This window comes from Magnolia sinica, chromosome 13 (assembly GCF_029962835.1).
Source record: "Magnolia sinica isolate HGM2019 chromosome 13, MsV1, whole genome shotgun sequence".
Lineage (NCBI taxonomy): Eukaryota > Viridiplantae > Streptophyta > Magnoliopsida > Magnoliales > Magnoliaceae > Magnolia > Magnolia sinica.
The window spans coordinates 42,550,311-42,569,527 of record NC_080585.1 but is presented as its reverse complement, the minus strand read 5'-3'; the positions used below and the strand labels follow the sequence as shown (position 1 = coordinate 42,569,527).

Sequence of the window (19,217 nt, the reverse complement as noted above, 5' to 3'; positions counted from 1 at the left end):
TTTTGTTTCGACAAGAAACGAAAGTATTTGATTCGGGGAATTATCATTCAATAATAACAAAAAAAATAGAAGAACAATCATCATCATCATAGCTTTCATTAATTCTGAATTTGCTTACATCCTCATATCTCCCTTGATTCTAAAACAAAGTACAGAGAATTAGTGCAATAAATGAAAAAGAAGTAATCCAATGGCAATTTCGGCAACATTTCAGCGTATTTTGCATCTGTCGAAGTGATAGAGGAGTTGCGCAGACTTGAAACCTCTTATCACATATCGATGTGTATATAATGTATACACATAAAGACAAACTAGGAACAAATCTTGTTAAACTATGTAATAAGGTCACCAAAATTTCCATTAATATGACTATGATCATGAAAGAGTATCATCATGAAGAAGAATTCATTGCGCTAGCCAAGCCATTGCGTTGTAGGTGTTGTGCAGGTGACCTGTCTTCCTTCTCTCTTTCTTCCTTCTCCTAGGCTATTGCGTGAGTGGGCTTGTTCCCCCTTGTTACGCGGTTGGGTTGTTGCGCGCTTAGGGTTGTTGCGCAGTTGGGGTTTCCCCTCCACTCTCTATTCTCTCCACTCTGAATCCTTCTCACTTCTCGTCCTCTGCTGCTGCTCCTAAATGAAGGGAGGAGCGGACTATTTATAGGCTTTCCACACATGCGAGGCTTGATCTACATGCTATGGACCCACTGCGCGCAACAAGAGTGGGCGCGCAACAAGGAATCAAACAGGGGAATTTGTTCGTGCAATAGAAAATCCAGTATGGAAGATTGGCCGCGCAACAAGGATTTTAGAGAGAGAGAGTACGAGCGCAACAAGAATGAAATTAGGCAAGGGTGCTGGACCTGCACAACAAGGAACTCAGTCTGGGAAGGTGTCTGTACAACAACACTTCCAGACATGGGAGATGTCCGTGCAACAACACTCCCAGTCTAGGAGACTAACTCACACAACAAAATTTTCAATCTGAGAGACCGAGGGATTTCCGCACGACAGCTAAAGCAAGCTGAGTAGTTCGGCATTCAATGAAGCTTCCAAACTGAGGAATGGAACACACAACAACCAGGGAATCTTCATGATGGTATATTTTTGTGCCCCAACAAGTCCATCTACAAAAGGAGAGTTTTTTATCGGGACTTACAACTAGTTGAAGAACAAGAAAATTAGACTGGTACCGATCCTCCAAAAGATCAATAACAATGCTTACGTTATTGATCTTCCAGATGACATGGAGATCTCGCAGACCTGACCGAGTATCATGAACTGAAGAAGGATGAGAACTCGAGGACGAGTTCTTTTGAAGTGGATGAGACTGATGTAGAGTGGGTCGCGAACACTTTCATGTCCAAGATGGACTAGAGAAGGCCCGATCAGAGGCAGAAGTGATCCGGACCGTCAGAACCTTAAAACAGGCATATCTCACAAACCAAAATGAGTTATACGACGTACCATATATGATTTTGGGGTTGGAGAAGCTACTTTAGCCACCCAACCTTGCTATGATGGGTTCCCCACACCGAATTTATGAGATTCCATCAGATTGACAGTCGAAAATACATTTTATTTTAGTTTTTACAATTTATAGTAAGTTTTAGTTTGATTATAACCCTTAATCCTTTGAGCTTTAGGAGTCATGTCCAACATGAAAAGTCTTAGGAAAATTAGGAGAATAACATGATTAAGCCAAATAGGACACTTACTATTTTTGACTGAAAACCATGAAGTGTCTATAAATAGTAAGTTTACTATTTATAGTAAGTCACGAATTTTAGGGAGTTTGAGTTATAGTTTGATTCTAAAACTTCTTCCAAGGTTTGGTATCACTATTTAAAGGGTTGTAAATTCATTTTTATCATCAATCAATCAATTTTCGAATTTCTAGAATTTATTTCTTTCTTTTTTTTCATTCGTGGATTCGAGGTATCTCTATAAGGAGTCCAAAGAAGCTCCGTGGATTCGAAGTGGTTATCCTTATGAGGAAGACAGTGATCAACCTAATCACATCCATCCCTGCGTCACATGGCCATCATAATCTATAATTAAGATCGTCATATCAACTATTGAAATTAACGCATTGGCTTTATAGGGCACGCAACGCTATCCGTATCATGTGAAAATCTCATTGATCTAATAGTCTTAAGCATTTTATCAATAGAGTTTAATATTGAAGGTCAAGTTTGCTTACACAAAAATAGGTCAACTCAACCATTGATCCATATATTTGTTAGGGCCCATTATGAACTGTTTATGATTGGAAACGATTTTATTTTATTTTTTTTATTTTTATTTTTATTTTTTTTGAAATCATAACCATCCTCTCCATAGCTTATAAAAAAATGGCAAAAATTAGGATGGACTGGATTATCAAATAAGTGTGATTTTTATGTAGTATCCCCTTGAAATGTGTTTTGGGTTTAATGTACAATTTAGATTGATCGATGAGACTGTCCAAATTACCCAATGCAACTAGAAGCACTATAAATTGCAGTGATTTGGATACATTGGAGTATATCTCTCTCTCACTCTCACTGTCACTCTCTCACTCTCACTCACACACACTTTGGATACATAGCACTCAAAGAGAACCTTACAATTATGATGTTAATACATTCCATCACAGCACTGGGAGGGAACTTGGCCTGTTTGTTTTGGCCCATTATCTGTTCGGGTCTGGCTCAAGCCTAGGTTTTACTCTGCGACCCAGACCGAGCCCACTCAAATAGATAAGAAAACGTTAACGGAGGATCTATTTGGCATTGAGCCTTAACAAATTCGTTGTGAGGCTCATTCCATATTTGTGGTGCCTATGATTAAATGAACCATATAATACTGATATAATGGGCCCCACCATGATCAGGTTGTGCCCCAAAAGTACCCCAGATCATAAGTTTTTTTTGACTAAGTTTCTTTGAAAAAAACCATCTATTTGTGGGCAATTGATTGTGGAGTTGGGATCTGCCACATTAGGAGATTACGTAAGCATTCACCCATCAATGATTTCATTGATATGGACCCATTCAACGGTCTAGATCAATGATTAGCTATCTAAATGTCGCATGAGTAATTTTCTAAAAGCATGGAAGGATATTTACCCATATTTCACTTAAGGTGCGTTTGGTTGCCCCAAATATCATAAAATTTCATGATATTTTACACCAAATTAACTGATTGGGCATGAAGTATCACGAAATTTCATGACAACAAACACAACCCCAAGTAATCTGAGCGGCTCATATTGTACAACATAGACTATCTAGAATCCATGTATCCTCACATTTCACACAAAACCAAGATAATGATATTTACACAAAGGAATTACATCTCATGGGCCAAAAATGATTCAACGATGGGAAATGGTGAGCTATGATCTGGTACGGATCCTTCCTACATTATTAAGGTGTGAATTCCTGTGTAAGGCCCAAGTGGCCCACCTAGGATCGATCTGTTGGATAAGATGGATACACTGTTCATTGCACATGACCCCAAAATAACCATGATTGGATGATCACAGCCTTACAATTAAGCACATGCAAGATTTACAGCCAGAATAAAGCCAATCTCACCGTCCATTTTGTTGGCAGTTATTTGAATGGTTGTGTTCATCCGATCAGGGCAATATTGGAACCATTTGCAATCACTGGTGGCCCTCACTTATTCAATGGTCTAGTAATCATAGGTGGGCCCACTCGGGCGCCACATAAAACACCTTAGGAGATCAAAACATTGATAAAAGAGAGTAATCTAGACCGTCCTTTCAAGTGGGCCTAAAGCAAAACTTCCAAGAAAACCATCTGTTGGGATTGTTGTGTAGTTTGGGAGGAGGATAAGAGGAGTTGATCATATCCCACATTACTTGGATATCAGAATACCCACTGCATGACTCTATCTCCTTGTAAAGCTTCACCAATCCATGCCCTTCTCCTGCCATTCATCACCACATCAGAAGACAGACAGAGAGAGAGAGAGAGAGAGAGAGAGAGAGAGAGAGAGAGAGGCAGCAACTCATACATTCTCTTCATTTGATCCGGACCGTCCAAACACGCGCCCATATGCAGATGGAGCACAGCTCCAAAACCACACCAATGATATGATCCTAACCATCCAATGAGATCTACCAAGTGGATGGTTGAACATGAAGACTTCAAAGGGCAAAAATGGATGGCTAAGATCACCTGATCGGAATGTATATGTATGCCACATGTACAGTGGGCCCATATTTTAAACCCCAAAAGATTAGTGTATCCTTACCTTTGGTCTTGTGACCCATTTTTAAAATCATAATCTTGGTGGGCAAGAACATGAAGACCTTCTTCTTCCACCACTTCCATATTTCCATCTCTTCCCATGTCTCCTTACTACTTTCCCTTCCCTCCTTTTATTTCTTCCAACCCTTGAATAAAAAAATGCAAGGTATAAAGGAACAAAGAGCATCCCACGTAAAATGAAAGCAACCTTCAACTCGATACCATTATACCCATAACTTTTACTTGAATAACATTCCCTGCCCCTTGGACGCCCTTTGATTGGCCCCACCACCCTGTACAAACGTTCATCGGCACGTGCCAACATGGACGGTGAATAAAGTGCATCTACCATGATGATGATTATGTGCGGATGTCAGGTTCTTTGATTCATCAGGTGGGCCACGTGTGTATGGTGATGTTGACCATTCCAGAGTATCAAATTGTTGTAGCTACAGGAATGGTTTAGCTTTCAATCCAACCATTAAGGAAAGATGATCTTCAAATTACCTCAGCCACCTGTTCGGTGGACCCAAAATGTTCCTCCTTGATTTATCCTGATGGTGCAATTAGACATGGTTGAATGTGGACAACTGGCTGTTAATAGGGGATATATCTCAAGGATTGCCAATTCCATGATGAGGCCTACAATAATGAATAGCTTAGATTACTAATTAAGGATAGGTGAGGCTTTTGTTCTTTTTGTGGCGTTCACTTATATTAATTTACAGCCTTTATGCAATATCAACAAAATTTGATTGGTGTGCTCTCACTTTTTCAAAATATAAAATAAAATAAATTTTGAATTTGATAACTAAAAAGTAGAAAAGAGGTGAATGATATTTTCAAGTGGAGAATACTATGCTATCCTTATGGAATTTATGTTCTGCTTGGTAGAAGATAATACATGCAAAACAAATGAAATTTTAATAATTATTTTCTAGGGTATTATTGAATAATGGATTTCAAGGGATTCTATTGCAAGTGAGATGTTCAATTTACAAGTAGGAATCATCACTTAACTTGGATTTTGTGATTAAATTTTGTAGAAATGAAAAAAGGAATAAATAGTTATGTTGTACCCTATTTCAGGTTACTCTGGGAAAGCTAATAAGAGGGTGACATGTAGCGTTGCATGAGGAATAGGAAGTGGATAAAAAGATCTTTAAAGATTTGGAGTGTTTTTTGCAGGATTACACCTAGCATAAATCTAACTTTACATGTTGGTGGATGGTAAATGAAGTATTGTGGTCGATATACAAAAAACACGATCAAGCTATTTAATATATAAAAGATGACTGAGGGCAACAAAGCCTTAGACAATAGAAGTGGAACCGTCATAAAGAGAAACATACTAAAAAAATGATATAGACAATAGAATTATCTGGAAAGGCTTTTGGACTAATATAACCATTGTGACAATAAAAGAATTATCTGAAAGAAAAAGCTACAATAGAACTCTATAATTAGCAGAAGAATGTGACAGAGAAAAACCTGTCTCACACCAATTAAACCAAACAAATTTATTAATTTACTTTATCTCAATGTATTCTAAGAGTAGCAGTAATCAAGTAATGATAATTCTGAATTATAATATTTAGTTGTAATCCAAGTTTACACTCATATACTAGATTTGTTATTTATTCAATATTAAGTAGTTTTTTCAAGAAATATCTTACCGTTACTCCAAATGACTAATCATGAGTTTTTCCTTTTGTTTAACTTGCATCGGTATTCTGAAATTCCTTTTTTATGGAAAGTACAAGGTAACCCATCTTCGAAGGAAGAACCTAACCCTTCGAGTATCGCTTGATTGTTATAAACTTCCGCAAGTAGTTGAGTGAGTAACTAATCTTCTCATAAGCTAGTCATATACATCCATATTGAACGCATTTGATTATTTTGGAGCTTGGGGTCAAATTTGATCGGTTTGAATCGAACCGTTGTATCAATTCTTACACACTCGCACAATAAATAAATTTTTTAAAAAAAATGAGTGACCAACAAGTTATATTAGATATCTATAATTTTCTTAATAAATCAACGAAAAGAAAATAATAATAATTATTCTTTTACTTTCTTATGCAATGGATTCACACTTATGAAACATAATGGATCAATGAGCCTGCTAAGCGCACATGTCATGTGCAACAAACTTAATGTAAATGCCACACATGTGCCAACATGGGAGATAGGTGGAGATAGGTGTGAGATCAAATCCATCGAATCAGGTTGATTTCCAAAAAATAAATCCAGTCCACTCATAATGTGATCTCTAATTAACATTGGAAATAAGTGGGTGGGTTAAACAACTTCAGCCACTTTTAACAAGGCCTTGCATTTGTTTTTGCAACTTACACCCACTTGACCAGTGAATTAACCTAATTATTGGTTTAGGGTGTCAGTATAGTGGTGCCTTTCTAATGGATGAATTGGATCTTGAACCCATTGTGTTGTACTAGCACTGGTCTAACATGTACATGACCTAATTGTCCATGTTTATGGAATGCATGTGCTTGGATTGTGGCCCATTTGAGCAAGGAAACTACTTTTTTTAAAGCTTAAGATCCTCAATGGTTATTTCCAACTAGATGGGAAGTTCAAATCTTGAAGATAACCCTTCCATATTAGAGTGTGCCTGTGTGTGGATGGGTGAAGCTCCATGCTTATGTGGAATTAGCAAAACCTAAGAGTTGTGTGATGATTTTTATTTTTTTTTCTTCTTCTTCTTTTTTGTGTTATTTAGGTTAACATAGTTACTATATGGATAAAGAAAATATAATCATTTTTTCTTCTCAAAAACAACCCTTAGATTCATAATGAGAGAGAAATCTCAAAGAATCATGGATACAAATTGATGAAAATTGTTGCTTATAATGTATCTAATGTGCTTGTATAAATAAAAGAAATCATAAACTCTAACTTGATATAATAAATAAAAATTAAAATAGTAAAAATTATCAAAAAATACAAAAAATATGTATAATTATATTAAAATGCTTAAACAATTGTTGTATGCCTAAAACAAGGGACTCTAGGCCGCAATTGTACTCTCAAAACCTTTTTTTATTTTTTAAAGTAAAAATGAAAATTTCTAAAAATAATATATTTTAAACTTAAAATCTAATTTGATTCATAAAACAATTGAATTTTGTAATTTTGTCTAGGAGTTAATAAACTTTGGTATAGAGCTCATCAGTAACTTTTCAACAATACAATGTAGATAAACAGATACAAAATTATGAATAACAGAAGTTATAGTGTGTGTTTAGTCTATTTTAGTTTGATCTAGGCATCATGTGCTTGAATTTTTGTGGTCTTACTTTTAGAAAAATGAAATTTTCTAAAAGTATCCTACATCAAGGGTGCACCCTTTGGTAGTGTGTGTGCATGTGTGTGTTTGTGTATGAGGAATGCTCTGCACACCAACTCTCATCAGAATTCGTGAGAACTTTTTCAAAACTCATCACACGTTATGTGAACTCAAAATTGGAATCGTCTATATGATGGAGCACCCCATGAAACTCCCAAAGCTCGACTTTCACTCTAATACAAAACTTTGGTGGGCCATGGAAAAAAGGAAACAATTTGCTCCCTTAATTTGTCTCTCTTTTGTCATAGCCCACTAAAGTTTTAAATAATTGTAAAAGTCGGGCTCCTAGGTTTCATGGAGTGTTGCATGACATGGACAGTCCAAATTTTGGACCCACGTCACGTGTGATGAGTTCCGAAAAAGTTCTCAGAAGTTCTAATGAGAATAGGTGCGTTGGTTAGCATTACTATATATATAGAGAGAGAGAAAGAGGAGGAGGATTTTGATGCTTAAAATACTTCTTTAATTATTGAATGGTTTTGATCAGCCACCACATTATCCAGGCCATGCCGAAGATAAAATTATAAGGTCATTTTAGTCATTTCATGAGGACTCGAGGTACAGTGGTCAGATGTGTAAAGGGATAACGTGAGGAAAGAGAGAAGGGATGCTGAGTTGAAGCATCTTCTAAAGAAAAGGACAGAGCAGGGCGCCTTTCCTTGGACTTTGCTTTCCTATCTTAACCTTATTTTCATAGATTCTCTTCTCAACCGGACTTTGATGTTGATGGTGGGCCCCTGGTCAAAGGGTGGTTGGACTACATTAACTTAGTCTACTATTGTGTCAGGAACTATAAGGTCCTCATCCAAACCGTTCATTTGATGGGCCCAACCATGGATAGGATGCACCCAAGAAATCTCCACACCGAGATATTTTACCCCTTTGATTATTGAACAGTTCTCAATTGAATATAGGTCGATGCCTTAACCATCTTTTTTGGGCCGTTGATTGAAAGGTAAGGATCTTCCAACCGTGGAGACTTTTCCACGTCTCTTCAGATCAACGGATCGGATCAGTTAACCATGCCCCACTTGTTCAGATCATGCGAGTGAGAGAGGGGAATGCTCTCGTGTCCAGACAATATATTGAAACTTGGTGTATGAACCATCAAGAGTGGTCAAGTGAATTATCGTGATCCTAGTTTCATCTGACAGTTTGACGGTTGATTGATCCAAGCCCTCCATTAAGCCAAAATGAAACAATCAGACTGATTGGACGATCTAGTCCACCAGTAAGTTTGGCCTTCTTTTTTAGCCATCCATTTTCCAGACGATGGATGGGGTGGTTATGATTGCCTGATAGAAATTATTTATTTGAACCATAAAGAGATCCCTAACACCCCAACAAATAGACGGCTTGTTGATTGGTCTTATTTTTGTACACATGATCTTGACCATCCGTTTTACGAGCTACCAATGGTTAGAATTGCCTGATCCATCTAACTTTGGCACGGTAGCCAATGGAATGAGTGCTGCACTTAACGTACAGTCCAGATCCCTCTATGGAACTGTCCAAATCCGATTGGGGTAATGGTAGACACCTCCCTCTCTCTTATGACAAGGGAGCCCGTGCAATAAAAATCTCCGTAGGGTCCACCGTGATGTGTGTGAGGCATCTGCTCCGTCCATCAGTCTCACCACTGCATCTTTGTATTAGGGCCCAAAATCAGACCAATCCAAAAATCAGGTGGGCCACATACAGGGAACAGTGTGGAGGGGACAACCACCATTGAAATGTTCCTGGGGCCCACGGTGATGTTTGTATTCTAACCAACGTATTTACAAGGTGTTTCCACTAGTACTAATTAAATTACAAAATATGATACTCATCCAAAACTTCTCTGGGCCACAGGAAGGTTTCAATGGTGTGTGTCCCATCCGCACTTTTCTCCGTGGTGTGGCCCACTTGACTTTTCGATCCGACTGATTTTAGGAATTACATCATTTTACATCTAAAATGATCTGAATAAAATGATGCACGGAGTGGATGTTACAAACATCATGGATGGACGGGGAAATCCACGTCTAGAAATACCAAACTTCATCTGTCCCCGATTTTATTTATATATATATATATATATATATATATATATATATATACATATAGAGAGAGAGAGAGAGAGAGAGAGAGAGAGAGAGAGTCATGCTCACCTGGGAGCCACAGAAGTTTTGGATCAAAGTAAAACTTGGGTCCGGGAGGTTTCATGAGGTGCTTCTTCACATGGACGGTTCAGATTTTGGATCCACATCATGTATAATAGGTTTTTAAAAAAGTTCACACCAGTTCAGTGAGCATTTCCCTATATATATATATATATATATATATATATAGATATATATATATATATATATATAAAATAAAGTGGCCCCCTGCAAGGATGACATACTCTATGTTACTTGGGGGCATGAGTTTTGGACAACTTAAATTAAAGCATATCCAAAGCTCAAGTGGACCACACCACAGGAAGTGTGGGAATTCAACGGCTAGCGTTGAAAATTTCTTGGGGGCATAGAAGTTTTGGATCAAGCTTATATTTGTTTTTTTACCCTTCTTCCATATTTTTTTCACCTTATGAACGGGTTGGATGACAAATAAACATAACTGTGGGCCTTAGGAAGTTTCCAATGGTGTACGTCACTATCCCCACTGTTTCCTGTGGTGTGGTCCATTGAGTTTTGGACATACTTAAATTTTTTTATAATGCTCTAAAATGAGCTTTAAAAGATGATGGACGGCATGGATAATCATACATACATCAAGGTCTGTCCCTACAGAGTTTACTCAGTATGATACTGATTTACCCAGTGTGCAATCAGCGTTCGGAAAGGCTTGTGTACCTACCGGGGTTTACTTTCCCTAACACGGGGAAATGACTTAACGTGTATACAATCCACACCGTCCATCATGCACACCATCTTTTATTGGGCCTTGGTCCTAAAAGTATGATTCAACTCTCAGGTGGGCCACACCAAAAACTTACATCTAAAAACTCTAAATTCACTGGGCATCTAAGTTCTGGAATACTGTGATTTTTCGAATATTCTTTCACCTTGACGAGAAACATCAGATGAATGGATTGGATGGTGCATAAACACAACGGTAGTCCCTAATCATAACTCAGGGTGGGGATTTTATCCGTGTGACCTATCTGAGTTGTAAGTTATAATGATTTTTGTCCTCAACGGTTAAAAGGATGTGAGGTACCTGATGGACGGGGTGGATTTTATGAAAGTTCAAACCCACATGGCTTTCGTTTTGCTAAAGTAACCCAGTCGCGTGGTACGTTATCACGGTTCATAAAGTATAGTAATCATTCTCAACGGCTGACCTTTTATTTTTTTAATATTTATGTACATATCTTCATCGACTTGGTCTTGGTCATCTTCTTTTGATTGTTCAACAGCCTGATTTGTGCCACGTGGCCTTTCTAACTACTATGCTTTGTAACTACGTCTTTTGGCCCCTTCTTTTTTGGATTCTCGCATTTTAAAAAAGAAGAACTGTAGGTCGCGATGCACCAGTACCTGACTAATGCACTGATCTATCATTGTGTACATACAGCGCCCACTACTCGGATTCGGTAGTGACACCTCCAGCACTCATGTCGGTACTGTTCGGTTCTTGGAAAACCTCTTTGGCCCAATCTCAGGTGGACCACACCACAGGAAACACTGGTGATTGAACGACCACCGTTAAAAAAATTTGGGCATGGATCAAGCTTATATTTATGTTTTACATTCACACATGTGTAACCTAATCAACATCCTGGATGTCAAATAAACATTACAGTGAGCCTTAAGAAGTTTTTAATGGTAGGCATTCAATCACCACTTTTTTGATGGTGTGGTCCACCTGAGATTTGGGTCTACCTCATTTTTTGATTCATGCTCCAAAATGAGCTGGAAAAATGGACAGACGGCATGGATAAAACAAATACATCATGATGAGGCTCACAGACCTTTTCGACCACTGACCATTACCAAAGTTAGCACTGGACGGGCCACTACCCAAATTGGAGTCGACAGACCCCTGCGATCCATACCGTTGATCGGATAGATACCAAAATAAATGGGCGGTTCCTAAAAAATTTCTTTATATCCAGTCATTCCCGGCCTTGGATTAGTAGCCTACAAATATACGGTCATAGAGAAAATATAGCAATTGTTTGCAAAAACAGCCACAGATGGAATGGACAAGATCATACAATCTGAAAAAAGTGTTGGGCCATCAGCCACTGATTGGGTCCCATCATGTCATGAGCAGCACCGAGCACATCACATGCCCATCTAAAATCAGAACACTTCATGAGTGGCTTCTTCCGTCTAATCCGGTATCTGCATTCACAGATGTTGAGTATTTTCAAATCAAATGTTATGGTTTTGGGGTTATCTAAATATAAATAAAAAATAAAAAATCAAGATGCATAAGACCATTTCTTTATACATGTTTGCCTAGTATTTTTTAAAATTGATATTTTCTATTACTTTTATTTTAAACATGGTGTAGACATCTCACCTGATAGAAGATCGTTGGAACCATTTGATTGGACCAGATTAGGTAGGTATTTTCGACGTCTACGCTTTTCCCCCAGAAACAACGGTTAAGACAGGTCTAACCTACTCATTGGTCCACCTCACCTCTCATGACTTCAGGTGAGAATATATATATATATATATATATATATATATATATATATATATATATATATATATATATATATATATATATATATAAAGGTCATTAAAATAATTCCACGTTCGTTGCACCTAGTTGCACCTGAGAGATTGGTAGGAACAATCGGATTGGATAATACAATTTAGGTACAGGTAGTCCTTGATTTTTATAGTCATTCATATTTCCATTAATGAATCGGATGGTTAGAATTGCTTGATAAATAACCGGTCTACTTGCTTGATAGATAACCGGTCTACAAAGGCCGCCGCAAATAGACGGCTCAAATAGTTGATTGGCACTATTTTTATATAAGGATACTGCCATCCTTAGTTCACACGGCTTGTATGATTTTTTTTTATTTTTTATTTTTAATAATTGAGCATGAAGGGTTCTATCCATGCCATCCATCCATTTTGCCAACTCATTCTTAGGACAATATACCAAAATTAAAGGATATCCAAAGCTCAAGTGGACCACACCACAGAAAGCAGTAAGGATTGAACGCCTACCATTGTAAACTTTTTGGGGCCCACAGAAGTTTTGGAACAATCTGATATTTATGTTTTCCTTCGTTTAGATATATGTTACATTATGAACAGGTTGGATGGCAAATAAACATCATGGCTTTAGGAAAGTTTCAATGGTCAGCATCATTGTTAGGTTGCTTTCTATGGTGTGGTCCGCCAGAGCTTTTCGCGTCGTTTTTTTACTCATGCTCCGAAATGTTGGATTCCTGACTGTGGACACCCCCATTATCTATGTTCCCTACATCCATGCCATTCATCCGTTTTTACAGCTGATTTTGGGACTTGATTCCAAGAATGAGGTACATCCACTTGTCAGGTGGACTATACCAGGGGAAATAGTGACGATTGACCATTTTGATCGATATTAGTGTGGCCCACTAGCTCCAGGTTTTTTGACCTTATCAATATGTTGGATGGACATTCGGTTGCCCTCAAAGAGGATTTTAATAGTGTATTAATCACCCACAGTTTCCTGTGGTCAGTCCACCTGAGAATTTGATATTCTTCAGTTTTGGGATCTTGTACTAAAATGATCTCTAAAAATGGATGGACGGTGTGGAGGAAAGCGCATACATCAAGGTGGCCCCACAGTCAGGGATCCGATCCGGACATTCACTGGAGCCGGCCCTGAAAAGCGAGGCAATTGAACGTGGAAATACGCATATAATCTTATTTTTTATTTTTTATTTTTTAATGATGTTATTAATTAAGATTGATTGCCTCTTTAACAAGTACAATCTTCAGTTTTAAAAATAAGGCCTGATTAGATACCACTAGATCATTTACTTTCATACTTAAGTGATTAAGTTACATTTTTCACTTTAACTTAGAGCTGTTTGTTTACGTTAAAATTTTTTACTTAACGCGAAATCTGAAAAGTGCTCGGTATTTAGTGTGTTTGTTAACACCAAATGTAAAAGCGCTCCGTGAGATTTTTCCTTAATTTTTTCGACAAGAGACGCCTAGCTTAATGGTGAATATAGAATGTGCTCAATAGATTTTGTTTTTATTTTAATCCTAAATTGCCTGAACTAACATAGATTTTCTCCTTTATGTATTGCACAACTCAACTTTCAGCCTGCTGCACTTCTCTAAGCCCACCATGATTTGTATATTAGATCCACACCATCATCAATTTTTCTATATCATTCTAGAGTATCATCTCAAAATATAGTCACATCTAAAGCTCAAGTCAACCACATCACATAAAGCAGTGGGATTGAGATGATTACCATTAAAACCTTTTTACTCTATTATATCTCCTGTGAAGCTTATTTGCCATTTAACCTCTTCATACGGTCACACAAACCTGGATAAAGAGAAAACACAAAAGTATGCTTGATTAGAGCCTTATATGACCCTGAGAAGTTTTCAATGGTTGGCACCCAATTCCCACTGTCTCTTGCAACATAGCCCACTTGAACATTATATTTACATTGTTTTTTTATATATCTTATTTCCTAAAATAATATGAAAAAATGGATGAACGATGTGGATAAAACATATATATCGAGGTTGGCCTCACAAAGCCCTTTGATAGGAACATCCGTCTTTAGTTAGATTCGTGTGGGGTAATAGGGAAGCTCATCTTGATCGGGGATGCGGAGTTACCGTGCTCGAAACCTAGGTGGGGCCCACTGTGATGTTTGTGAGAAATCCACTCCGTCCATCCATTTTGGGACGTTATTTGAGGAGGACATAAGTAAAACTTGAAAAAAAAAAAAAGAAAAAAAAAAAGAAAGAGAGAGAGCCGGATCTAATGCTCAAGTGGGCCAAAAACATGAAGATTAAAAGTACACGGTTGAAATATTTATGGAGCAACATAAGTTTTGAATTAGGCAAATATTTGTGTTTTTCAGTTCATTTCAATAGGAATGACGTTATGAACGGTAAGGATGGCATGTAAACATCACTCTTGACTCCAGGGAGGTTTCAACTATAGGAATTTCCCTACCCTCATTTTCCTTTGGTGTGGGCCACTTGAGTCTTGGATCCTGCTAACTTTTGATCTCAAGACCTAAAATGAGCTCACAAAACAGATGAACGGGGTGGATTTCTCACAAGCATCAAGTTGTGCCCCACCTAGGTTTCCAGCACAGGAATTTCCTGCGAAAGGCTTTGGCAGAAAATCCATGTTCGATTTGGGGGAGCGGATTAGGTGAGACCCCGATCCACCGAGGTGAGTGGGACCTATGACTGTGGGGAGCATTATTATACATGTGATTACATCCACACTGTCCATCCATATTGAATGCTCATTTTAAGGCATAATCCAAAAAATGAAGCAACTCTAAATTCCAAATGGACCGTAGTACACAAACAGTGGTGATTGACCATTAAAAACTTCTCGTGGGGCCACAAAAGCTTTGGATCAGGATGATATTTGTGTGGTCTCTTCATCTAGGTGTTTGTGACCTTATCAATATATTAGATGACAAATAAACATCTAAGTGGAATCCATGAAGTTTTTAATGGTGAGGATTAAATCACGACTGTTTCCTATGATGTGGTCCGCCTAGTGTTGAGGGTTAAATATTGCATATTATCCCCCATTTATATCTTGGTTTTATGAACATGATACTGATTAATGTTCTATTTTACTCATGTTTGTGTTACAATGTGAATTTAAGAGCTTGGTTTGAAAAGGGTGTTAAAAGCATGGATTTGATGCTCAAGAATCACCAAGGCAAGGGACGGATCTTAGGAGACCAAGATTGAAGAATTCATATGCCAAAGATCCAAGAAAACCAAGTGAAGAATGAAGAGAATCAAAGATTTAAAGTGAAGAAAAGGAATCCTGAAATCGTCCTGAAAAAACATATTCTAAAACTCTTGGTCATTCTATGAAAAGTGAATTCTATTTTAGCAAACTGCGTAAATTTGAGGCGGTTCTAGAGTTTTCCAACTAGGTGCGAAAGTTGGAGTTCCACAACTATAAATAGGACTCCCTAGGATGCTCCAAGGCATCTTCTAGGGTTTAAGGAGTGCAGCAAAAGGGTGGAGAAATCATCACCAAGTGTTTTTCTTCTTCTTCCTTAGTTGTTTTCATGTTTTTCTTAAGAGACTTTGGTTCAATCATGTCTATGGTTGGTTAAACCTCTTAGCTAGAGCTAAGAGGTGAAGCTTGTAGCATGATGGGATATTTCTATTATTTTGATTCATGTTTATGTTGAACTCCATAAATTCTAATTTGATATTTAAGGAATACTTTCAATTTTTAATGGTTTATTGTGACTCAAATTACAGTAGATCTGTAATAGCTTTGAGTATCTTCTTTTCCTGATTTGATATTATGAAATTAGTAAGTCCTGTTGTTCACCATCGTCCCTTGGGCATGGTAGGGTGATGGAATCCTTCCTAATCTTCACAATTCTCCTGCTTTAAGATTATGAGATTGGTAAATCCTATTGTTTGTTATAGTCTCCTGCGCATGGTTTGGTGATGGAATCCCTGTCAATTATCATAATTCTCCTTCATTGAGAATTAGGTCAATGGAAGTTTAGATTTGGTTTTATTGATATATTTTCCAATTGAATAGGACAAGACTCAAATTCTAATTGTGTTACTTAAATCAAGCAATAGGGCTCCCTGATTACTACAAGTGGATCCTTGACACCCTAGTTCTAACCTTTAAATTCTTAGTTTTAATTACTTATTTCACAATTACTCTCTCAATCACTTCAGAATTAGTTTTACATCTTCTTCTAATTCTACTTCTAGTTAATTTCAGAAACGCACAAGATTGGTCCCTGTAGATTCGACCTTGGTCTTACCGAGATTATTACTACATTGCGACCTTACACTTGAGGTTGTGAACAAGTTTTTGGCGCAGTTATCGAGAATTGACGATTGCGTTCTCTGGATTTGATTAGTTTTGAAATTAGGTTAAGATTATGATTTATTTACTTTCTATTTTTTGGTTAGGATTCTTTCTAATTTGTTTTTAGAAACTAACTTTTGTTTCTATTTCTAGGTTTAAAAACTTTCCTAATTTGTTTTTAGAAACTAACTAAGCTTTCTATTTCTAGGTTTAGAAACTTTCCTTTTTTATTTTTAGAAATTTTCCTTTTTCGTTTTTAGAAACTAGGTTGCTTTTTTAGAAACTTTCCTAATTTGTTTTTAGAAACTTTCCTTTTTCGTTTTTAGAAAATAGGTTGCTTTTTTAGAAACTTTCTTAATTTGTTTTTAGAAACTTTCCTTTTTTTTTCTTTTTTTTTTTTAGAAACTATGTTGTTTTTTGAGAAACTTTCCTTTTTAGTTTTAGACACCAACTCATCTTTCTATTTCTATTTTTAGAAACTTTCTTATTTCTTTTTTTAGAAACTAATTGTAAGGCCCGACCTAAGGACACAATATTGTCCGCTTTGCACACAGGGCTCACAGCTTTGTTCTTGGGGTTGCCTTCAAAACACGTTGTATCCTTAAGAAAGGAATCCCAACTTATAGCCACCACAACTTAGGATAGTGCTTCCGATGTGGGATAAAGTTTCATCTTCATTGTGTGCACAGTAGCTTGCCAGCACAGTAACCTGTCAGCCACATAGTAGCCTGCCAGCCACATAGTAGCATACCAACCACCTTTAGGGGTCTGCCCACATGCGCTCCCGCCCACTTGTGCCCGCCCACATGTGACCACAATGACAGGGCATCACAATATCCCCACCGAGGGGCAAAGCCGTCCTCGGCTCTGATACCACTTGTAAGGCTTAACCCAAGGACACAATATTGTCTATTTTGCCCACAGGGCTCACGAATTTGTTCTCGGGGTTGCCCCCAAAATGCGTTGTATCCTTAAGGAAGGAATCCCAACTTATAGCCACCACAACTTAGGACAGCGCTTCCAATGTGGGACAAAGTTTCACCTTCACTATGTGCACAGTAACTTGCCAGCATAATAGCCTGCGAACCACCTTTAGGTGCCCGCCCACATGTGACTACAGTGACGGGTCGTCACACTAATTCACTTTCTTTTTCCTTTTGCAGGATCCTAACATAAAAACTTCTAATTTGGTATTTCTTTCTAATTCTCTCTCTTTCTATATCTAGATTTCTATTTCCCTTCTTTCTTTTAGGTTTAGGTTAGATTCTGAAATTGAGGTTTGAGAGTGTTTCATGCCCAAGTGGGTCCGTGATAACACTCAACGTCTCTTGAGTGAAGGAGGATTGGTTGAGGGGTTATCTATCCATCACAGGATTAGACACCACTCGAGATCCACAGAGTTAACTGAAGTTATAGCTGTCTAGCAACCGACCAATCAACCTCCAAATCCTCAACCTAAGGTTGAGGAAATGAAGGATGAGAATGAGGTGCATCAAGCACCCCCGCCTCGTACTTTAAGAGATTATTTACAACCGGTGGGGGTGAGCACACCTTCCTATATGGTTTTTTCGGAGAATGCAGGACATATGAAAATCAAGCCGGGAGTGATCTAACTCCTTCTAAAATTCCATGGACTTGAATATGAAAATTCATATCTACACTTGAAAGAGTTTGATGAGATAATAACCGATTTATACTTTCCTAATGTGTCTGAGGACACGATCAGGCTGAAATTCTTTCTCTTCTCCTTAAAAGAAAAGGCCAAGACGTGGTTACACTCACTACGTCCACGATCGATTGGCAGATGGAATGACATGACAAGGGAGTTCACTAAGAAATTTTTCCCATATCATAAAACGAACACCCGCAGAAAGTCAATCATGAACTTTGCTCAAAAGGAAGATGAAACATTCTTCCAATGTTGGAGCGGTTCAAGGATCTTGTCAGTTCATACCCACAACACGGTTTTGAAACATGGCGCATCACAAATTTCTTTTACGATGGACTAACGTCTTCCATGCGCCAATTGGTCGAGACAATGTGCAATGGGGAATTCATGAACAAAGATGTCAATGATGTGAGGGATTATTTAGACAGACTTGCTGAAAACGCACAATCATGGGACATCTCTCCAAAACAGACAACTTCTAAGCCTACTCAATCAAAGGAAATGGGAGGAATGTATGTTATAAAAGAAGAAGATGACTTGAGTACAAGGGTGGCCAATCTCACAAGAAGAGTCAAGGTTATGGAACAACAGGAGGATAAGGCTAAGAAAGAAGTTTGCGGTATTTACGCTTGCAACATACATACAATTGAAAATTGTCCAACAATACCTGCTTTTCAAGAAATTCTGAATGAGCAATCAAATGCCATAAACAACTACCAAAGACTTTTTAGTGGACCCACCTCAAATACATACAACTCCAGCTGGAGGAATGGACAAACTACTACTCCTCAAGGATTCCCTAACCAATTCCTGAATCAAGGGAACCTTCAAGATGATCCAGTCTTAAAATACCTTTAAAATCAAGAGCTTTTCAACCAAAGTATAATGCAGGTCATTCA

At 37.8% G+C, this 19,217-nt stretch overlaps 1 long non-coding RNA gene and 1 other non-coding gene across 2 annotated transcripts; both read right to left on the bottom strand.

The window, feature by feature from the left end:
* Positions 1-3,261: 3,261 nt before the first annotated feature.
* LOC131224349 (uncharacterized) lies at positions 3,262-4,398 on the bottom strand. The gene is made up of 2 exons (XR_009160842.1): positions 4,263-4,398; positions 3,262-3,935 (listed from the first exon to the last, which is right to left on the bottom strand). It is a non-coding gene; the product is annotated as an uncharacterized LOC131224349 (long non-coding RNA).
* Positions 4,399-18,511: 14,113 nt separating this feature from the next.
* Positions 18,512-18,617, bottom strand: LOC131224544 (small nucleolar RNA R71). The gene has a single exon (XR_009161019.1). It is a non-coding gene; the product is annotated as a small nucleolar RNA R71 (small nucleolar RNA).
* Positions 18,618-19,217: the final 600 nt, after the last annotated feature.